This window comes from Pseudophryne corroboree, chromosome 5, assembly GCF_028390025.1.
Source record: "Pseudophryne corroboree isolate aPseCor3 chromosome 5, aPseCor3.hap2, whole genome shotgun sequence".
NCBI classification, from domain to species: Eukaryota; Metazoa; Chordata; class Amphibia; order Anura; family Myobatrachidae; genus Pseudophryne; species Pseudophryne corroboree.
Genome location: NC_086448.1, coordinates 817,115,734 through 817,133,667, shown reverse-complemented (window position 1 = coordinate 817,133,667; position 17,934 = coordinate 817,115,734). Strand labels below are relative to the sequence as shown.

The following is a 17,934-nucleotide window of genomic DNA, read 5'->3' as shown; positions in this document are numbered from 1 at the left end:
CCCAACGTAGCCTATCCGTTGGCGGGAAAGGATACGTAATAAGAATCCTCCTGGAAATCTGCAGTCTTTTATCTGGAGATTCCCAAGCTTTTTCACATAACTCATTCAGCTCGTGTGAGGGGGGAAAGGTCACCTCAGGTTTCTTTTCCTTATACATGTGCACCCTCTTGTCAGGGACAGGGGGTTCCTCTGTGATGTGCAAAACATCTTTTATTGCCATAATCATATATCGAATAGTTTTAGCCAATTTTGGCTGTAACTTTGCATCATCGTAATCGACACTGGAATCAGAATCCGTGTCGGTATCTGTGTCAACCATTTGAGATAGTGGGCGCTTTTGGGACCCCGACGGTCCCTGCGACATAGGATCAGGCATGGGCTGAGACCCTGACTGTCCCAAAGCTTCAGCTTTGTCTAATCTCTTGTGCAATGAGTTTACATTAGCATTTAAAACATTCCACATATCCATCCAGTCAGGTGTCGGCGGAGACACCTCCTTCATTTGCTCTCGTTCCTCTCTAATATAGCCTTCTCCCTCAGAAATGTCGACACACGCGTACCGACACACCACACACACACAGGGAATGCTCTTTCTGGAGACAGTTCCCCCACCAGGCCCTTTAGAGAGACAGAGAGAGAGTATGCCAGCACACACCCCAGCGCTATATAACCCAGGAATCACACAGTAAATTAATGTTTACCCAGTAGCGCTGTATGTAATTGCGCCGAATTATCTGCCCCCCCTCTCTTTTGAACCCTCTTGTCTACCATGTAAGCAGGGGAGAGTCCGGGGAGCTTCCTCTCAGCGGTGCTGTGGAGAAAAAAAGGCGCTGGCGAGTGCTGAGTCCCCTCGGCGGCGGGCTTCTGTCCCGCTAAAAATTCTAAACTTGGCGGGGGATCATACATATATACAGTGCCCAGCTGTATATATGTTCATTTTATGCCAAACGAGGTTTATATTGCTGCCCAGGGCAACCCCCAGCGCCCTGCACCCTTACAGTGACCGGAGTATGTGTGGTGTATGGGAGCAATGGCGCACAGCTGCAGTGCTGTGCGTTACCTCTCATGAAGATCAAGGTGCCTTCTGCCGCCTCTGACGATTCTTTTCCTCAATGCTCACCCGGCTTCTATCTTCCGGCTCTGCGAGGGGGGCGGCGGCGCGGCTCTGAGACGAACGGCTAGGGTAAGATCCTGCGTACCGATCCCTCTGGAGCTAACGGTGTCCAGTAGCCTAAAAAGCAGGACCTGCACTCAGGACCCTCAGCCCCTCGATGCAGGGAGTCTGTTGCCAGCAGGCTCCTTGAAAATAAAAAACCTAACAAAATACTTTCTATCAGCAAACTCAGGAGAGCTCACTGAAAAGCACCCAGTCTCCACTGGGCACAGTATTAAACGGAGGTCTGGAGGAGGGGCATAGAGGGAGGAGCCAGTGCACACCCAGGTCTAAAGACTTTCTTGAAGTGCCCATGTCTCCTGCGGAGCCCGTCTATCCCCATGGTCCTTACGGAGTCCCCAGCATCCTCTAGGACGAAAGAGAAATAATAAGATTTTACTCACCGGTAAATCTTTCTCGTAGTCCGTAGTGGATGCTGGGATTCCGTAAGGACCATGGGGATTAGCGGCCCCGCAGGAGACTGGGCACAACTAAAGAAAGCTTTAGGACTACCTGGTGTGCACTGGCTCCTCCCACCAAGACCCTCCCCCAGACCTCAGCTAGGATACTGTGCCCGGAACAGCTGACACAATAAGGAAGGATTTTGAATCCCGGGTAAGACTCATACCAGCCACACCAATCACACCGTATAACTCGTGATACTATACTCAGTATGAAATAACTGAGCCTCTCAACAGATGGCTCAACAATAACCCTTTAGTTAGGCTAGTGGTTTCCAAACTTTTTTGAATCACGGCGCCCTAGAATATCAGAAATTTTTTCACGGCACCCCTAGGCCAAAAATTTCTTATTGAGAAATTTAGAAGGAAATATTACTTTAAGTAGATCGCGTTTATATGTCATCCTTAGGGTCAGTTGTGTGGTGAGGGACAAGATTTGCTTCTGTTTGGCCACATATTTTATGACTGGCAGCCACCAGCACTGGTTTTGCCTATTATATTGACCATGAATAATTTGAACTGGTCCTGGACCACCAACCCAGGGCACCCCTGCAAGTGTCCCGAGGCACCCCAGGGAGCCACGGCACACAGTTTGGGAACCTCTGAGTTAGGCAATAACTATATACAATTATTGCAGACAATCCGCACTTGGGATGGGCGCCCAGCATCCACTACGGACTACGAGAAATAGATTTACCGGTGAGTAAAATCTTATTTTCTCTGACGTCCTAAGTGGATGCTGGGACTCCGTAAGGACCATGGGGATTATACCAAAGCTCCCAAACGGGCGGGAGAGTGCGGATGACTCTGCAGCACCGAATGAGCAAACTCTAGGTCCTCCTCAGCCAGGGTATCAAACTTGTAGACTCTTGCAAAAGTGTTTGAACCCGACCAAGTAACAGCTCGGCAAAATTGTAAAGCCGAGACCCCTCGGGCAGCCGCCCAAGAAGAGCCCCTTTCCTCGTGGAATGGGCTTTTACAGATTTAGGGTGCGGCAGTCCAGCCGCAGAATGTGCAAGTTGAATCGTGCTACAGATCCAGCGAGCAATCGTCTGCTTAGAAGCAGGAGCACCCAGCTTGTTGGGTGCATACAGGAGAAATAGCGAGTCAGTTTTCCTGACTCCAGCTGTCCTGGAAACATATACTTTTCAGGGCCCTGACTACATCCTGTAACTTGGAATCCTCCAAGTCCCAAGTAGCCGCAGGCACCACAATAGGTTGGTTCACATGAAAAACGGATACCACCTTAGGAAGGAATTGGGAACGAGTCCTCAATTCCGCCTTATCCATATAAAATACAGATAAGGGCTTTTGTATGACAAAGCCACCAATTCTGATACACGCCTGGCCGACGCCAAGGCCCACAGAATGACCACTTTCCACGTGAGGTATTATAGCTCCACGGATTTAAGTGGCTCAACCCAATGCGACTTCAGGAAATCCAACACCACGTTGAGATCCCACGGTGCTACTGGAGGCACAAACGGGGGCTGACTATGCAGCACTCCCTTAACAAAAGTCTGAACTTAGTTAAATTTTGGAAGAAAATCGATAGAGCCGAAATCTGGACCTTAATGGAACCCAATTTTAGGCCCATAGTCACCTCTGACTGTAGGAAGTGCAGAAATCGACCTAGCTGAAATTTCTCCTTTGGGGCCTTCCTGGCCTCACAGTACGCAACATATTTCCGCCATATGCGGTGATAATGGTTTGCGTTCACTTCTTTCCTAGCTTTAAATAGCGTAGGGATAACTTCCTCCGGAATTCCCTTTTCCTTCAGGATCCGGCGTTCAACCGCCATGCCGTCAACGCAGCCGCGGTACGTCTTGGAACAGACAGGCCCCCTCCTGCAGCAGGTCCTGTCTGAGCGGCAGAGGCCATGGGTCCTCTGAGATCATTTCTTGGAGTTCTGGTTACCAAGCTCTTCTTGGCCAACCCGGAACAATGAGTACAGTTCTTACTCCTCTCCTTCTTATTATTCTCATTACCCTGGGTAAGAGAGGCAGAGAAGGGAACACATACACCGACTGGTACACCCACGGTGTTACCAGAGCGTCCACAGCTATCGCCTGAGGGTCCTTGACCTGGCGCAATATCTTTGTAACTTTTAGTTGAGGCAGGACGCCATCCTGTCCACCTGTGGCCTTTCCCAACGGTGTACAATCATTTGGAAGACTTCTGGATGAAGTCCCCACTCTCCCAGGTGGAGGTCGTGTCTTCTGAGAAAGTCTGCTTCTCAGTTGTCCACTCCGGGAATGAACACTGCTGACAGTGCTAACACATGATTTTCCGCCCATCGGAGAATCCTTGTGGCTTCTGCCATCGCCATCCTGCTTCTTGTGCCGCCCTGTCGGTTTACATGAGCGACCGCCGTGATGTTGTCTGACTGGATCAGCACCGGCCGGTGTTGAAGCAGGGGTCTAGCCTGACTTAGGGCATTGTAAATGGCCCTCAGTTCCAGAATATTTATGTGTAGGGAAGTCTCCTGACTTTTCCATAGCCTTGGAAGTTCCTTCCCTGTGTGACTGCCCCCCCAGCCTCGAAGGCTGGCATCCGTGGTCACCAGGACCCAGTCCTGTATGCCGAATCTGCGGCCCCCTAGAAGATGAGCACTCTGCAGCCACCACAACAGCGACACCCTGACCCTTGGAGACAGGGTTATCCGCCGATGCATCTGAAGATGCGACCCGGACCACTTGTCCGACAGATCCCACTGGAAAATCCTTGCATGGGACCTGGCGAATGGAATTTCTTCGTAAGAAGCTACCATCTTTCCCAGGGCTCGCGTGCATTGATGCACCGACACCTGTATACGTATTAGGAGGTCTCTGTCTAGAGACAACAACTCCTTGGACTTCTCCTCCGGGAGAAACCCTTTGTATCCTGTTCTGTGTCCAGAACCATACCCAGGAACAGTAGACGCGTCGTAGGAACCAGCTGCGACTTTGGAATATTCAGAAACCAGCCGTGCTGTTGTAGCACTTCCCGAGATAGTGCTACTCCGACGAACATCTGCTCCCTGGACCTCGCCTTTATAAGGAGATCGTCCAAGTATGGGATAATTATTTCGGCCATTACCTTGGTAAATACCTCGGTGCCGGGGACAGACCAACGGCCACGTCTGGAATTGGTAATGACAATCCTGTACCACAATATTGAGGTACTCCTGGTGAAGAGGGTAAATAGGGACATGCAGGTAAACATCCTTCATGTCCAGTGATACCATGAAATTCTCCAGGCTTGCAATAATCGCCCTGAGCGATTCCATTTTGAACTTGAACCTTCGTATATAAGTGTTCAAGGCTTTCAATTTTAGAATGGGTCTCACCGAACCGTCTGGTTTCGGTACCACAACATTTTGGAATAGTAACCCCGGCCTTGTTGAAGGAAGGGTAACTTGATTTCACCTGCTGGAAGTACAGCTTTTGAATTGCCGCCAGTACTACCTTTCTCCGAGGGCAGCAGGCAAGGCTGATGTGAGGTAACGGCGAGGGGGAGTCGCCTCGAACTCCAGCCTGTATCCCAGTGATACTATTTGCAGAACCTAGAGATCCACCTGTGGGCAAGCCCACTGGTCCCTGAAGTTCCCGAGACGCGCCCCTACCGCACCTGTCTCCACCTGTGGAGCCCCAGCGTCATGCGGTGGACTCAGAGGAAGCGGGGGAAGATTTTTGATCCTGGGAACTGGCTGCTGGTGCAGCTTTTTTCCTTCTTCCCTTGTCTCTGTGCAGAAAGGAAGCGCCTTTGACCCGCTTGCTTTTCTGAAGCCGATAGGACAGTACCTGAAAATACGGTGCTTTCTTAGGCTGTGAGGAAACCTGAGGTAAAAAATTTTCTTCCCAGCTGTTGCTGTGGATACGAGGTCCCAGAGACCATCCCCAAACAATTCCTCACCCTTATAAGGCAGAATCTCCATGTGCCTTTTACAGGCAGCATCACCTGTCCACTGCAGGGTTTCTAATACCCTCCTGGCAGAATGGACATTGCATTAATTCTGGATGCCAGCCGGGAAATATCCCTCTGTGCATCCTTTATATATAAGACAACGTCTTAAATATGCTCAATGTTAGCAAAATATTATCCCTGTCTTAGCGTATTAATATTATCTGACAGGGTATCAGACCACGCTGCAGCAGCACTATTTATGCTGAGGCAATTGTAGGTTTCAGTATATAACCTGAGTGTGTAAATACAGACTTCAGGATCGCCTCCTGCTTTTTATCAGCATGTTCCTTCAAGGTGGCCGTATCCTAAGACGGCAGTGCCACCTTTTGACAAACGTGTGAGCGCCTTATCCACCCTAAGGGATATCTCCCAACGTGACCTATCCTCTGGCGGGAAAGGGTACGCCATCAGTAACTTTTTAGAAATTACCAGTTTCTTATCGGGGGAAATCTTTACACACTTCATTCATTCATCTGATGGGGGAACAAAACACTGGCTGCTTTTTCTCCCCAAAAATAAAACCCCTTTTATGTGGTACTTGGGTTCATGTCAGAAAATGCGTAACACATTTTTCATTGCCGAGATCATGTAACGGATGTTCCTAGTGGATTGTGTATATGTCTCAACCTCGTCGACACTGGAGTCAGACTCCGTGTCGACATCTGTGTCTGCCATCTGAGGTAACGGGCGTTTTTTGAGCCCCTGATGGCCTTTGAGACGCCTGGGCAGGCGCGGGCTGAGAAGCCGGCTGTCCCACAGCTGTTACGTCATCCAGCCTTTTATGTAAGGAGTTGACACTGTCGGTTAATACCTTCCACCTATCCATCCACTCTGGTGTCGGCCCCACAGGGGGCGACATCCCATTTATCGGCCTCTGCTCCGCCTCCACGTAACCTTCCTCATCCAACATGTCGACACAGCCGTACCGACACACCGCACACACACAGGGAATGCTCTGACTGAGGACAGGACCCCACAAAGTCCTTTGGGGAGACAGAGAGAGAGTATGCCAGCACACACCAGAGCGCTATATAATGCAGGGATTAACACTATAACTGAGTGATTTTTCCCCAAATAGCTGCTTGTATACATATATTGCGCCTAAATTTAGTGCCCCCCCTCTCTTTTTAACCCTTTGAGCCTGAAAACTACAGGGGAGAGCCTGGGGAGCTGTCTTCCAGCTGCACTGTGAAGAGAAAATGGCGCCAGTGTGCTGAGGGAGAAGCCCCGCCCCTTTTTTCGGCGGACTTTCTCCCGCTTTTTCTGGAATACTGGCAGGGGTAATTTTACATCTATATAGCCTCTAGGACTATATATGATGTAGATTTGCCAGCCAAGGTGTCATATATTGCCCTCAGGGCGCCCCCCCCAGCGCCCTGCACCCATCAGTGACCGGAGTGTGAGGTGTACATGCAGTGGCGTAACTAGAAATTTTTCTCCCCCAAGCCAAAAAATTCTTCGGCGCCCCCCCCCCCCCCCCCCCTTCATGCTCCATAATTGGGAGCAAGAAAGGGATAAACATGCGTGCGCCGAAGGCGCGCGCGCGTCAAAAAAGGGGCGTGGTTTTGTTGGAGTGGGCGTGGTTTCGCATAAAGGGGCGTGGCATTACAGGAAAAGACTACCTTATACCCCAGTTTTGCAACCTGCACGCCCATACGTTGGCCACCACAGGAAAGAAAAATAATCCTGATTCATGCCCCTTACATTATTTGTCATTTTTCCTCCTTATAGTAATGCCCAGCATACATTATGCCACATACTGCAATGGCCCTTAGACATTATGCCGCACACAATAATGCACGACACAATATGCACACACTGTAATGCCCCCGACACATTATGCCACACACCGTAATGTCTGTGACACATTATGCCACACACCGTAATGCCTGTGACACATTATGACATGAATCGCAATGCCCGTTATACATTATGCTACACACTGCAATGCCCCTGATACATTATAGCACATACAATGTCTGTGACACATTATGACACACACCGCAATGTCCGTGATACATTATGCCACACACTGCAATGCCCGATACATTATAGCACATACAATGCCTGTGACACATTATGCCACACACTGCAATGACCTTGAGACATTATACCACAATGCCCGTGATATAGTATACCATACACCGTAATGCCTGTGACACATACCGCAATGCCCTGCCCGTTATACCCTATGCCACACATCGCAATGCCCGTTATGTATTATGCCACACTGCAATGACCCTGAGACATTATACCACATACCACAATGCCCGTGATATAGTATACCACACACCGTAATGCCTGACACATTATGACACACACCGCAATGTCCGTGATACATTATGCCACACACTGCAATGACCCTGAGACATTATACCACATATCACAATGCCCGCGATATAGTATACCATACACCGTAATGCCTGTGACACATTATGACACACACCGCAATGTCCGTGATACATTATGCCACACACCGTAATGCCCATTACACATTAAGTCCTACAGTAAGGCTTCTAATTACTTTTCAATTACCTGCTCGTTGTCAGGGGTTTCATGCACTGGGTGTCATGCTCGTTGCCAGGGGTTTCATGCTCTTGGTTCCATGCACGGTGCCAGGGGTTTTCATGCTCAGGGTGTCATGCTCGTTGCCAGGGGTTTCATGCACTGGGTGTCATGCTCGTTGCCAGGGGTTTCATGCACTGGGTGTCATGCTCGTTGCCAGGGGTTTCATGCACTGGGTGTCATGCTCGTTGCTAGGAGGTAGTCCTTGTTGCTAGGGCTGTGCTCCCAGTGCCACATATGTCCCCAGTGCCAGATATTCCCCCACGGTGCCAGGTACTTACATGCCCCAGTGCCAAATATAGTCGTCGTCCCCATGTGCCAGGTACACATATACCCCCCCAGTGCCACATATGCCCCCAGTGCCAGATATTCCCCCCCAGTGCCAGATATTCCCCCCCAGTGCCAGATATGCCCCAGTGCCATATATTCCCCCCCAGTGCCAAATATGCCCCCAGTGCCATATATGCCCCCAGTGCCAGATATTCCCCCCGTGCCATATATGCCCCCAGTGCCAGATATTCCCCCCCAGTGCCAGATATTCCCCCCGTGCCATATATGCCCCCAGTGCCAGATATCCCCCCCAGTGCCATATATGCCCCCAGTGCCATATATTCCCCCCCAGTGCCATATATGCCCCCAGTGCCAGATATTCCCCCCAGTGCCATATATGCCCCAGTGCCAGATATCCCCCCCCCAGTGCCATATATGCCCCAGTGCCAGATATCCCCCCCCAGTGCCATATATGCCCCCAGTGCCAGATATTCCCCCAAGTGCCATATATGCCCCCCGTGCCATATATGCCCCCAGTGCCAGATATCCCCCCCCCAGTGCCATATATGCCCCCAGTGCCAGATATTCCCCCCCAGTGCCATATATGCCCCAGTGCCAGATATCCCCCCCCCCAGTGCCAGATATGCCCCCAGTGCCAGATATTCCCCCCAGTGCCAGATATTCCTCCCTCCCCCCCCGTGCCATATATGCCCCCAGTGCCAGATATTTACCCCCCCCGCCGTCGCTTTTTGGAGGGACACGGAGGGCACAGCTCGTCTCTCCTGTGTCCCTCCTGCTGCATCATCTCCGGTGGCCGCGGGTCTAATAGGGGGAAGTGCCGGTTCGTGAGCCAATTAGAGCTCACGGACGGCACTTTCCCCTATTAGACCCGCGGCCGCCGGAGATGATGCAGCAGGAGGGACACAGGGAGGCGCGCTGTGTGCCCTCCGTGTCCCTCCAAAAAGCGGCGGAGGGAAGGAGACTGCAGACTGTCCGCATGTCAGTCTGCTGTAAATCAGTGGCGCCCCCGCAGCCACTCGCCCCCAAGCCACCGCGAGGACTGCGGGGGCAGTAGTTACGCCACTGTGTACATGAGGAGCAATGGCGCACAGCTGCAGTGCTGTGCGCTACCTTGGTGAAGACCGAAGTCTTCTGCCGCCGATTTTCCGGACTCTTCATGCTTCTGGCTCTGTAAGGGGGACGGCGGTGCGGCTCCAGGAACGAACACCAAGGTCGGGTCCTGCGGTCGATCCCTCTGGAGCGAATGGTGTCCAGTAGCCTAAGAAGCCCAAACTACCACCTGTTAGGTAGGTTCGCTTCTTCTCCCCTTAGTCCCTCGCTGCAGTGAGTCTGTTGCCAGCAGATCTCACTGTAAAATAAAAAACCTAAATATACTTTCTTTCTAGGAGCTCAGGAGAGCCCCTAGTGTGCATCCAGCTCAGCCGGGCACAAGAATCTAACTGAGGTCTGGGGGAGGGTCTTGGTGGGAGGAGCCAGTGCACACCAGGTAGTCCTAAAGCTTTCTTTAGTTGTGCCCAGTCTCCTGCGGGGCCGCTAATCCCCATGGTCCTTACGGAGTCCCAGCATCCACTTAGGACGTCAGAGAAATATATATATATATCCTATATATTAGCCCAGATCTGTGACTTTGTGCCTCATTAGCTAACGCTGGGCGGAGTCACAACACTGGGCGGAGTTAGTCAAATGAGTCACAGATCTGGGCAAATCTGTAGGAGACTAGGAGCAGAAGCAGATGGTATGGGCATGGCACAGGCAGGTAGAGATGGCTACTGACTCACTGTCTCAACACAGTGACTCGAATCATCAGGAAGTGTGAATGATTCGAGTCACTCACTGTTTAATGAGTGGAGACAGCTGCAGCAGCAGCATCTCTCAGCCAGAGGGAGGAAACTCAGTGTGTCGTTCAGCCAGTGTGTTCTGCTGAGTGTCTTTAGCTGTGATTGGCCAGCGGCTATACCAGGTGACACCCAGTGGGAGGGGGGAGGGAGCAGTCACGACTCACCAGTCAGTGAGTGCTGTGCTGCTGTGCCTGATCCATTTCATGAATCATGATTCATCCTGAGGGCTGTAACACACTGGCCGGTTTCTCCCGGATGGCAAAAAGCCGGACAAACTTTGTCCGGCTTTTTGCCATCCGGGAGAAACCGGCAGAGTCTGTCACACAGGACGGCTTTGAGCCGTGTGTGATGCTGTGAGCATGCGCAGCATCAGACACGGCTTGGAAAAAAACCGTTGTGTGTGAAAGCTCCCCTTCACACACACGGTTCACTGGCTGCAAAGACGGCCCGGCGCCCGCCCGGCAGCCGGACCTTCCAGTGGTGAGACCCGGCTGCAAACCGGCAGCCGGGCCGGGGCCGTGCAGTGTGAAGGCAAAAGCCGGGTAGTGTGTTTTAGCCCTATGTCTGCCAGTGAGTTGAAACAGTTGTACACTGTGTAGACTCAGTGACTCAGTGGATGGATCTGATTCATGCAGCATAAGCCTGCGGGAGGTGGAGCCCCTGTGGTACAGGGCTCTCAGCTCAGTGCTCACTGATCCTGCTCAATGTGATTGTGGGTGGCAAACTCCCTGGAGGCTAGATAGTGGATAATATAATAAATACAAGCCCACCTACAATCATCCAATTAGCAAAGTATGCAAAGTAAAAAAAAATGTTTTTATTTGGTTTAGTTACAGACTGAATGATGTGTTTCATGGCTGTTACACTTTCTCTCCTCAGCCAGAAGTAATGTGCATATTCTGTAACTAGTGTGCAATAAGTGGTTATTAATAATATATCAATATTAGTGATGTGCACCGGACATTTTTCGGGTTTTGTGTTTTGGTTTTGGATTCGGCTCCGCGGCCGTGTTTTGGATTCGGACGCGTTTTGGCAAAACCTCCCTGAAAATTTTTTGTCGGATTCGGGTGTGTTTTGTATTCGGGTGTTTTTTTACAATAACCCCTCAAAAACAGCTTAAATCATAGAATTTGGGGGTCATTTTGATCCCATAGTATTATTAACCTCAATAACCATAATTTACACTAATTTTCAGTCTATTCTGAACACCTCACACCTCACAATATTATTTTTAGTCCTAAAATTTGCACCGAGGTCGCTGGATGACTAAGCTAAGCGACACAAGTGGCCGACACAAATACCTGGCCCATCTAGGAGTGGCACTGCAGTTTTCTAGCGAGAGGATGAGTGCTTCCATCCTCAGGTGAAGCTGAACCACTAGCTATGAACATAGGCCAGGGCCTCAGCCGTTCCTTGCCACTCCGTGTCGTAAATGGCATATTGGCAAGTTTACGCTTCTCCTCAGGCGCTTTTAATTTTGATTTTTGGGTCATTTTACTGATCTTTTGTGTTTTGGATTTTACATGCTCTGTACTATGACATTGGGCATCGGCCTTGGCAGAGGACGTTGATGGCAATTCATCGTCTCGGCCATGACTAGTGGCAGCAGCTTCAGCACGAGGTGGAAGTGGATCTTGATCTTTCCCTATTTTACCCTCCACATTTTTGTTCTCCATTTTTTAATGTGGGGAATTATATGCCAGTATCAATAGCAATGGCCTACTACTATATATACTGCGCACAACTGAAATGCACCACAGGTATGGATGGATAGTATACTTGACGACACAGTGGTAGGTAGAGCAGTGGCCTACTGTACCGTACTGCTATATATTATATACTGGTGGTCAGCAAACTGTGCAAAACTGAAATGCACCACAGGTATGGATGGATAGTATACTTGACGACACAGAGGTAGGTAGAGCAGTGGCCTACTGTACCGTACTGCTATATATTATATACTGGTGGTCAGCAAACTGTGCAAAACTGAAATGCACCACAGGTATGGATTGATAGTATACTTGACGACACAGAGGTAGGTAGAGCAGTGGCCTTCTGTACCGTACTCCTATATATTATATACTGGTGGTCAGCAAAATTATGCACTGTACTCCTACTATATACTACAAAGCAGCACAGATATGGAGCGTTTTTCAGGCAGAGAACGTATAATACTGGTGGTCACTGGTCAGCAAAACTCTGCACTGTACTCCTCCTATATAATACTGCTGGTCCCCAGTCCCCACAATAAAGCAGTGTGAGCACAGATATATGCAGCACACTGAGCACAGATATGGAGCGTTTTTCAGGCAGAGAACGTATAATACTGGTGGTCACTGGTCAGCAAAACTCTGCACTGTACTCCTCCTATATAATACTGCTGGTCCCCAGTCCCCACAATAAAGCAGTGTGAGCACAGATATATGCAGCACACTGAGCACAGATATGGAGCGTTTTTCAGGCAGAGAACGTATAATACTGGTGGTCACTGGTCAGCAAAACTCTGCACTGTACTCCCCCTATAATACTGCTGGTCCCCAGAATAAAGATATGCAGCCCCCTGAAACAAAGTGAGAGGACGCCAGCCACGTCCTCTCACTATCATTTCCAATGCACGAGTGAAAAATGGCGGCGATGCGCGGCTCCTTATATAGAATCCGAATCTCGCAAGAATCCGACAGCGGGATGATGACGTTCGGGCGCGCTCGGGTTAACCGAGCAATACTGGAGTATCCGAGTATGCCTCGGACCCGTGTAAAATGGGTGAAGTTTGGGGGGGGTCGGATTCCGAGGAACCGAACCCGCTCATCACTAATCAATATAACACTGAATCTATGTTAATATATTATTAACAATCAGTGCATAAGCAGCTGCCTCCCCCAGATACACTGCACAATCAGTGCAGCTGAATAACTCCCTCCATGAGTCCAGCACTGATCTGCCAGCACTGGCAACTCACTGATTCATGTGCAGTCTCTGCAATACATTAAAAATAAGAATTTACTCACCGGTAATTCTATTTCTCGTAGTCCGTAGTGGATGCTGGGAACTCCGTAAGGACCATGGGGAATAGCGGGCTCCGAAGGAGACTGGGCACTCTAGAAAGATTTATGACTACCTGGTGTGCACTGGCTCCTCCCACTATGACCCTCCTCCAAGCCTCAGTTAGGACACTGTGCCCGGACGAGCTGACATAATAAGGAAGGATTTAGAATCCCGGGTAAGACTCTTAGCAGCCACACCAATCACACCGTACAACTCGTGATACTATATCCAGTTTGACAGTATGAAAACAACTGAGCCGGCTCAACAATAACCCTTTAGTTAACAATAACTATTTACAAGTATTGCAGACAATCCGCACTTGGGATGGGCGCCCAGCATCCACTACGGACTACGAGAAATAGAATTACCGGTGAGTAAATTCTTATTTTCTCTAACGTCCTAGTGGATGCTGGGAACTCCGTAAGGACCATGGGGATTATACCAAAGCTCCCAAACGGGCGGGAGAGTGCGGATGACTCTGTAGCACCGAATGAGAGAACTCCAGGTCCTCCTCAGCCAGGGTATCAAATTTGTAGAATTTTGCAAACGTGTTTGCCCCTGACCAAGTAGCTGCTCGGCAAAGTTGTAAAGCCGAGACCCCTCGGGCAGCCGCCCAAGATGAGCCCACCTTCCTTGTGGAATGGGCATTTACAGATTGTGGCTGTGGTAGGCCTGCCACAGAATGTGCAAGCTGAATTGTACTACAAATCCAGCGAGCAATAGACTGCTTAGAAGCAGGAGCACCCAGCTTGTTGGGTGCATACAGGATAAACAGCAAGTCAGATTTTCTGACTCCAGCTGTCCTGGAAACATATATTTTCAGGGCCCTGACAACGTCTAGCAACTTGGAGTCCTCCAATTCACTAGTAGCCGCCGGCACCACAATAGGCTGGTTCAGGTGAAATGCTGACACCACCTTAGGGAGAGAAATTGGGGACGAGTCCTCAATTCTGCCCTATCCATATGGAAAATCAGATAAGGGCTTTTACATGATAAAGCCGCCAATTCTGACACTCGCCTGGCTGAAGCCAAGGCCAATAACATGACCACTTTCCACGTGAGATATTTCAGATCCACGGTTTTTAGTGGCTCAAACCAATGTGATTTTAAGAAACTCAACATCACGTTGAGATCCCAAGGTGCCACAGGAGGCACAAACGGGGGCTGAATATGCAGCACTCCTTTCACAATGTCTGAACTTCAGGTACTGAAGCTAGTTCTTTTTGAAAGAAAATCGACAGAGCCGAGATCTGTACTTTAATGGAGCCTAGTTTTAGGCCCATTCACTCCTGCTTGCAGGAAATGCAGAAATCGACCTAGTTGAAATTCCTCTGTTGGGGCCTTTTTGGCCTCGCACCATGCAACATATTTCCGCCATATGCGGTGATAATGCTTTGCTGTAACATCTTTCCTGGCTTTAATAAGCGTAGGAATGACTTCTTCCGGAATACCCTTTTCCTTCAGGATCCGGCGTTCAATCGTCATGCCGTCAAACGCAGCCGCGGTAAGTCTTGGAACAGACAGGGCCCCTGCTGACGCAGGTCCTGTCTGAGCGGCAGAGGCCATGGGTCCTCTGATATCATTTTCTGAAGTTCCGGGTACCAAGCCCTTCTTGGCCAATCCGGAACCACGAGTATCGTTCTTACTCCTCGCCATCTTATTATTCTCAGTACCTTTGGTATGAGAGGCAGAGGAGGGAACACATAAACCGACTAGTACACCCACGGTGTCACTAGAGCGTCTACAGCTATCGCCTGAGGGTCCCTTGACCTGGCGCAATATCTCTTTAGCTTTTTGTTGAGGCGGGACGCCATCATGTCCACCTGTGGCCTTTCCCAACGGTTTACCAACAGCAGGAAGACTTCTGGATGAAGTCCCCACTCTCCCGGGTGTAGGTCGTGTCTGCTGAGGAAGTCTGCTTCCCAGTTGTCCACTCCCGGAATGAACACTGCGGACAGTGCTAGTACGTGATTTTCCGCCCATCGGAGAATCCTTGTGGCTTCTGCCATTGCCATCCTGCTTCTTGTGCCGCCCTGTCTGTTCACATGGGCGACTGCCGTGAGGTTGTCTGACTGTATCAGTACCGGCTGATTTTGAAGCAGGGGCCTTGCCTGACTTAGGGCATTGTAAATGTCCCTCAGTTCCAGAATTTATATGTAGGGAAGTCTCCTGACTTGACCATAGGCCCTGGAAGTTTCTTCCCTGTGTGACTGCTCCCCAGCCTCGAAGGCTGGCATCCGTGGTCACCAGGACCCAGTCCTGTATGCCGAAACTGCGGCCCTCTAGAAGATGAGCACCCTGCAGCCACCACAGTAGAGACACCCTGGTCCTTGGAGACAGGGTTATCATTTGATGCATTTGAAGATGCGATCCCGACCACTTATCCAAGAGGTCCCACTGGAAAGTCCTCGCATGGAACCTGCCGAATGGAATTGCTTCGTATGAAGCCACCATTTTTCCCAGGACTCGTGTGCAACGATGCACCGATACCCTTTTTGGTTTTAGGAGGTCTCTGACTAGAGATGACAGCTCCTTGGCTTTCTCCTGCGGGAGAAACACTTTTTTCTGTTCTGTGTCCAAAATCATCCCCAGGAACAGTAAGCGAGTGGAAGGAACCAGCTGTGACTTAGGAATGTTCAGAATCCAGCCATGCTGTTGTAGCACCTCCTGAGATAGTGCTACTCCGACCAGTAACTGCTCCCTGGACCTTGCCTTTATAAGGAGATCGTCCAAGTATGGGATAAATAAAAACTCCCTTTTTATGAAGGAGTATCATTATTTCTGCCATTACCTTGGTAAACACCCTCGGTGCCGTGGACAGTCCAAACGGTAGTGTCTGGAATTGGTAATGGCAATCCTGTACCACAATCTGAGGTACTCCTGGTGAGGAAGGTAAATAGGGACATGCAGGTAAGCATCCTTGATGTCCAGGGATACCATGTAATCCCCCTCGTCCAGGCTTGCAATAACCGCCCTGAGCGATTCCATCTTGAACTTTGTTATGTAAGTGTTCAAGGATTTCCATTTTAAAATGGGTCTCACCGAACCGGCTGGTTTCGGTACCACAAACAGTGTGGAATAGTAACCCCGTCCTTGTTGAAGTAGGGGCACCTTGACTATCACCTGCTGGGAATACAGCTTGTGAATTGCCTCTAGCACAGCCTCCCTGCCTGAGGGAGTTGTCGGCAAGGCAGATTTGAGTAAACGGCGGGGGGGAGACGCCTCGACTTCCAGCTTGAACCCCTGAGATATTACTTGAAGGATCCAGGGATCCACCTGTGAGCGAGCCCACTGATCGCTGAAATTTTTGAGGCGGCCCCCCACCGTACCTGGCTACACCTGTGGAGCCCCCGCGTCATGCGGTGTACTCAGAGGAAGCAGGGGAAGAATTTTGATTCTGGGAACTGGCTGCTGGTGCAGCTTTTTTTCCCTCTTCCCTCGTTTGACCCGCCTGCTTTTTTTTGAAGCCGAAAGGACTGTACCTGATAATACAGTGCTTTTCTTAGGCTGTGAGGAAACCTGAGGTAAAATATTTTCATCCCAGCTGTAGCTGTGGATACGAGGTCCCAGAGACCATCCCCAACCAATTTTTCACCCTTATAAGGCTCTATGTGCCTTTCAAAGTCAGCATCACCTGTCCAGTGTCGGGTCTCCAATACCCTCCTGACAGAATGGACATTGCAATAATTCAGGATGCCAGCCGGCAAAATATTCCTCTGTGCAATTCTCATATATAAGACGACGTCTTATGTTCGCAAAATAGTATCCCTGTTTGAAAGGGGTACAGACCACGCTGCAGCAGACTGCAGGTCTCAGTCTAGTACCTGAGTGTGTAAATACAGACTTCAGGATAGCCTCCTGCTATTTATCAGCAGGTACCTTCAAAGTGGCCGTATCCTAAGACGGCAGTGCCACCTTGACAAACGTGTGAACGCCTTATCCACCCTAGGGGATATCTCCCAGCGTAACTTATCCTCTGGCGGGAAAGGGTACGCCATCAGTAACTTGTTAGAAATTACCAGTTTCTTATCGGGGAAACCCACGCTTTTTCACACTTCATTCACTCATTTGATGGGGGAACAAAACACTGCCTGCTTTTTCTCCCCACACATAAAACCCTTTGTTTTTAGTGGTACTTGGGTTAATGTCAGAAATGTGTAACACATTTTATATTGCCGGGATCATGTAACGGATGTTCCTAGTGGATTGTGTACATGTCCCAACCTCGTCGACACTGGAGTCAGACTCCGTGTCGACATCTGTGTCTGCCATCTGAGGGAGCGTTGATGGCCTTTGAGACGCCTGGGCAGGCGCAGGCTGAGAAGCCGGCTGTCCCATAGCTGTTACGTCATCCAGCCTTTTATGTAAGGAGTTGACACTGTTGGTTAATACCTTCCACCTATCCATCCACTCTGGTGTCGGCCCACAGGGGCGACATCTAATTTATCGGCATCTGCTCCGCCTCCACATAAGTCTCCTCATCAAACATGTCGACACAGCCGTACCGACACACCGCACACACACAAGGAATGCTCCAATGAGGACAGGACCCACAAAATCCCTTTGGGGGGGCAGAGTGAGAGTATGCCAGCACACACCAGAGCGCTATATAATGCAGGGACTAACTGAGTTATGT

At 50.0% G+C, this 17,934-nt stretch overlaps 1 protein-coding gene across 2 annotated transcripts in view; it reads right to left on the bottom strand.

Annotated features, from left to right (window-relative positions):
- Positions 1 to 17,934, bottom strand: part of NUDCD1 (NudC domain containing 1) — a 350,323-nt gene that overhangs the window by 238,342 nt on the left and 94,047 nt on the right. The gene's annotated exons all lie outside the window — the stretch shown is intronic.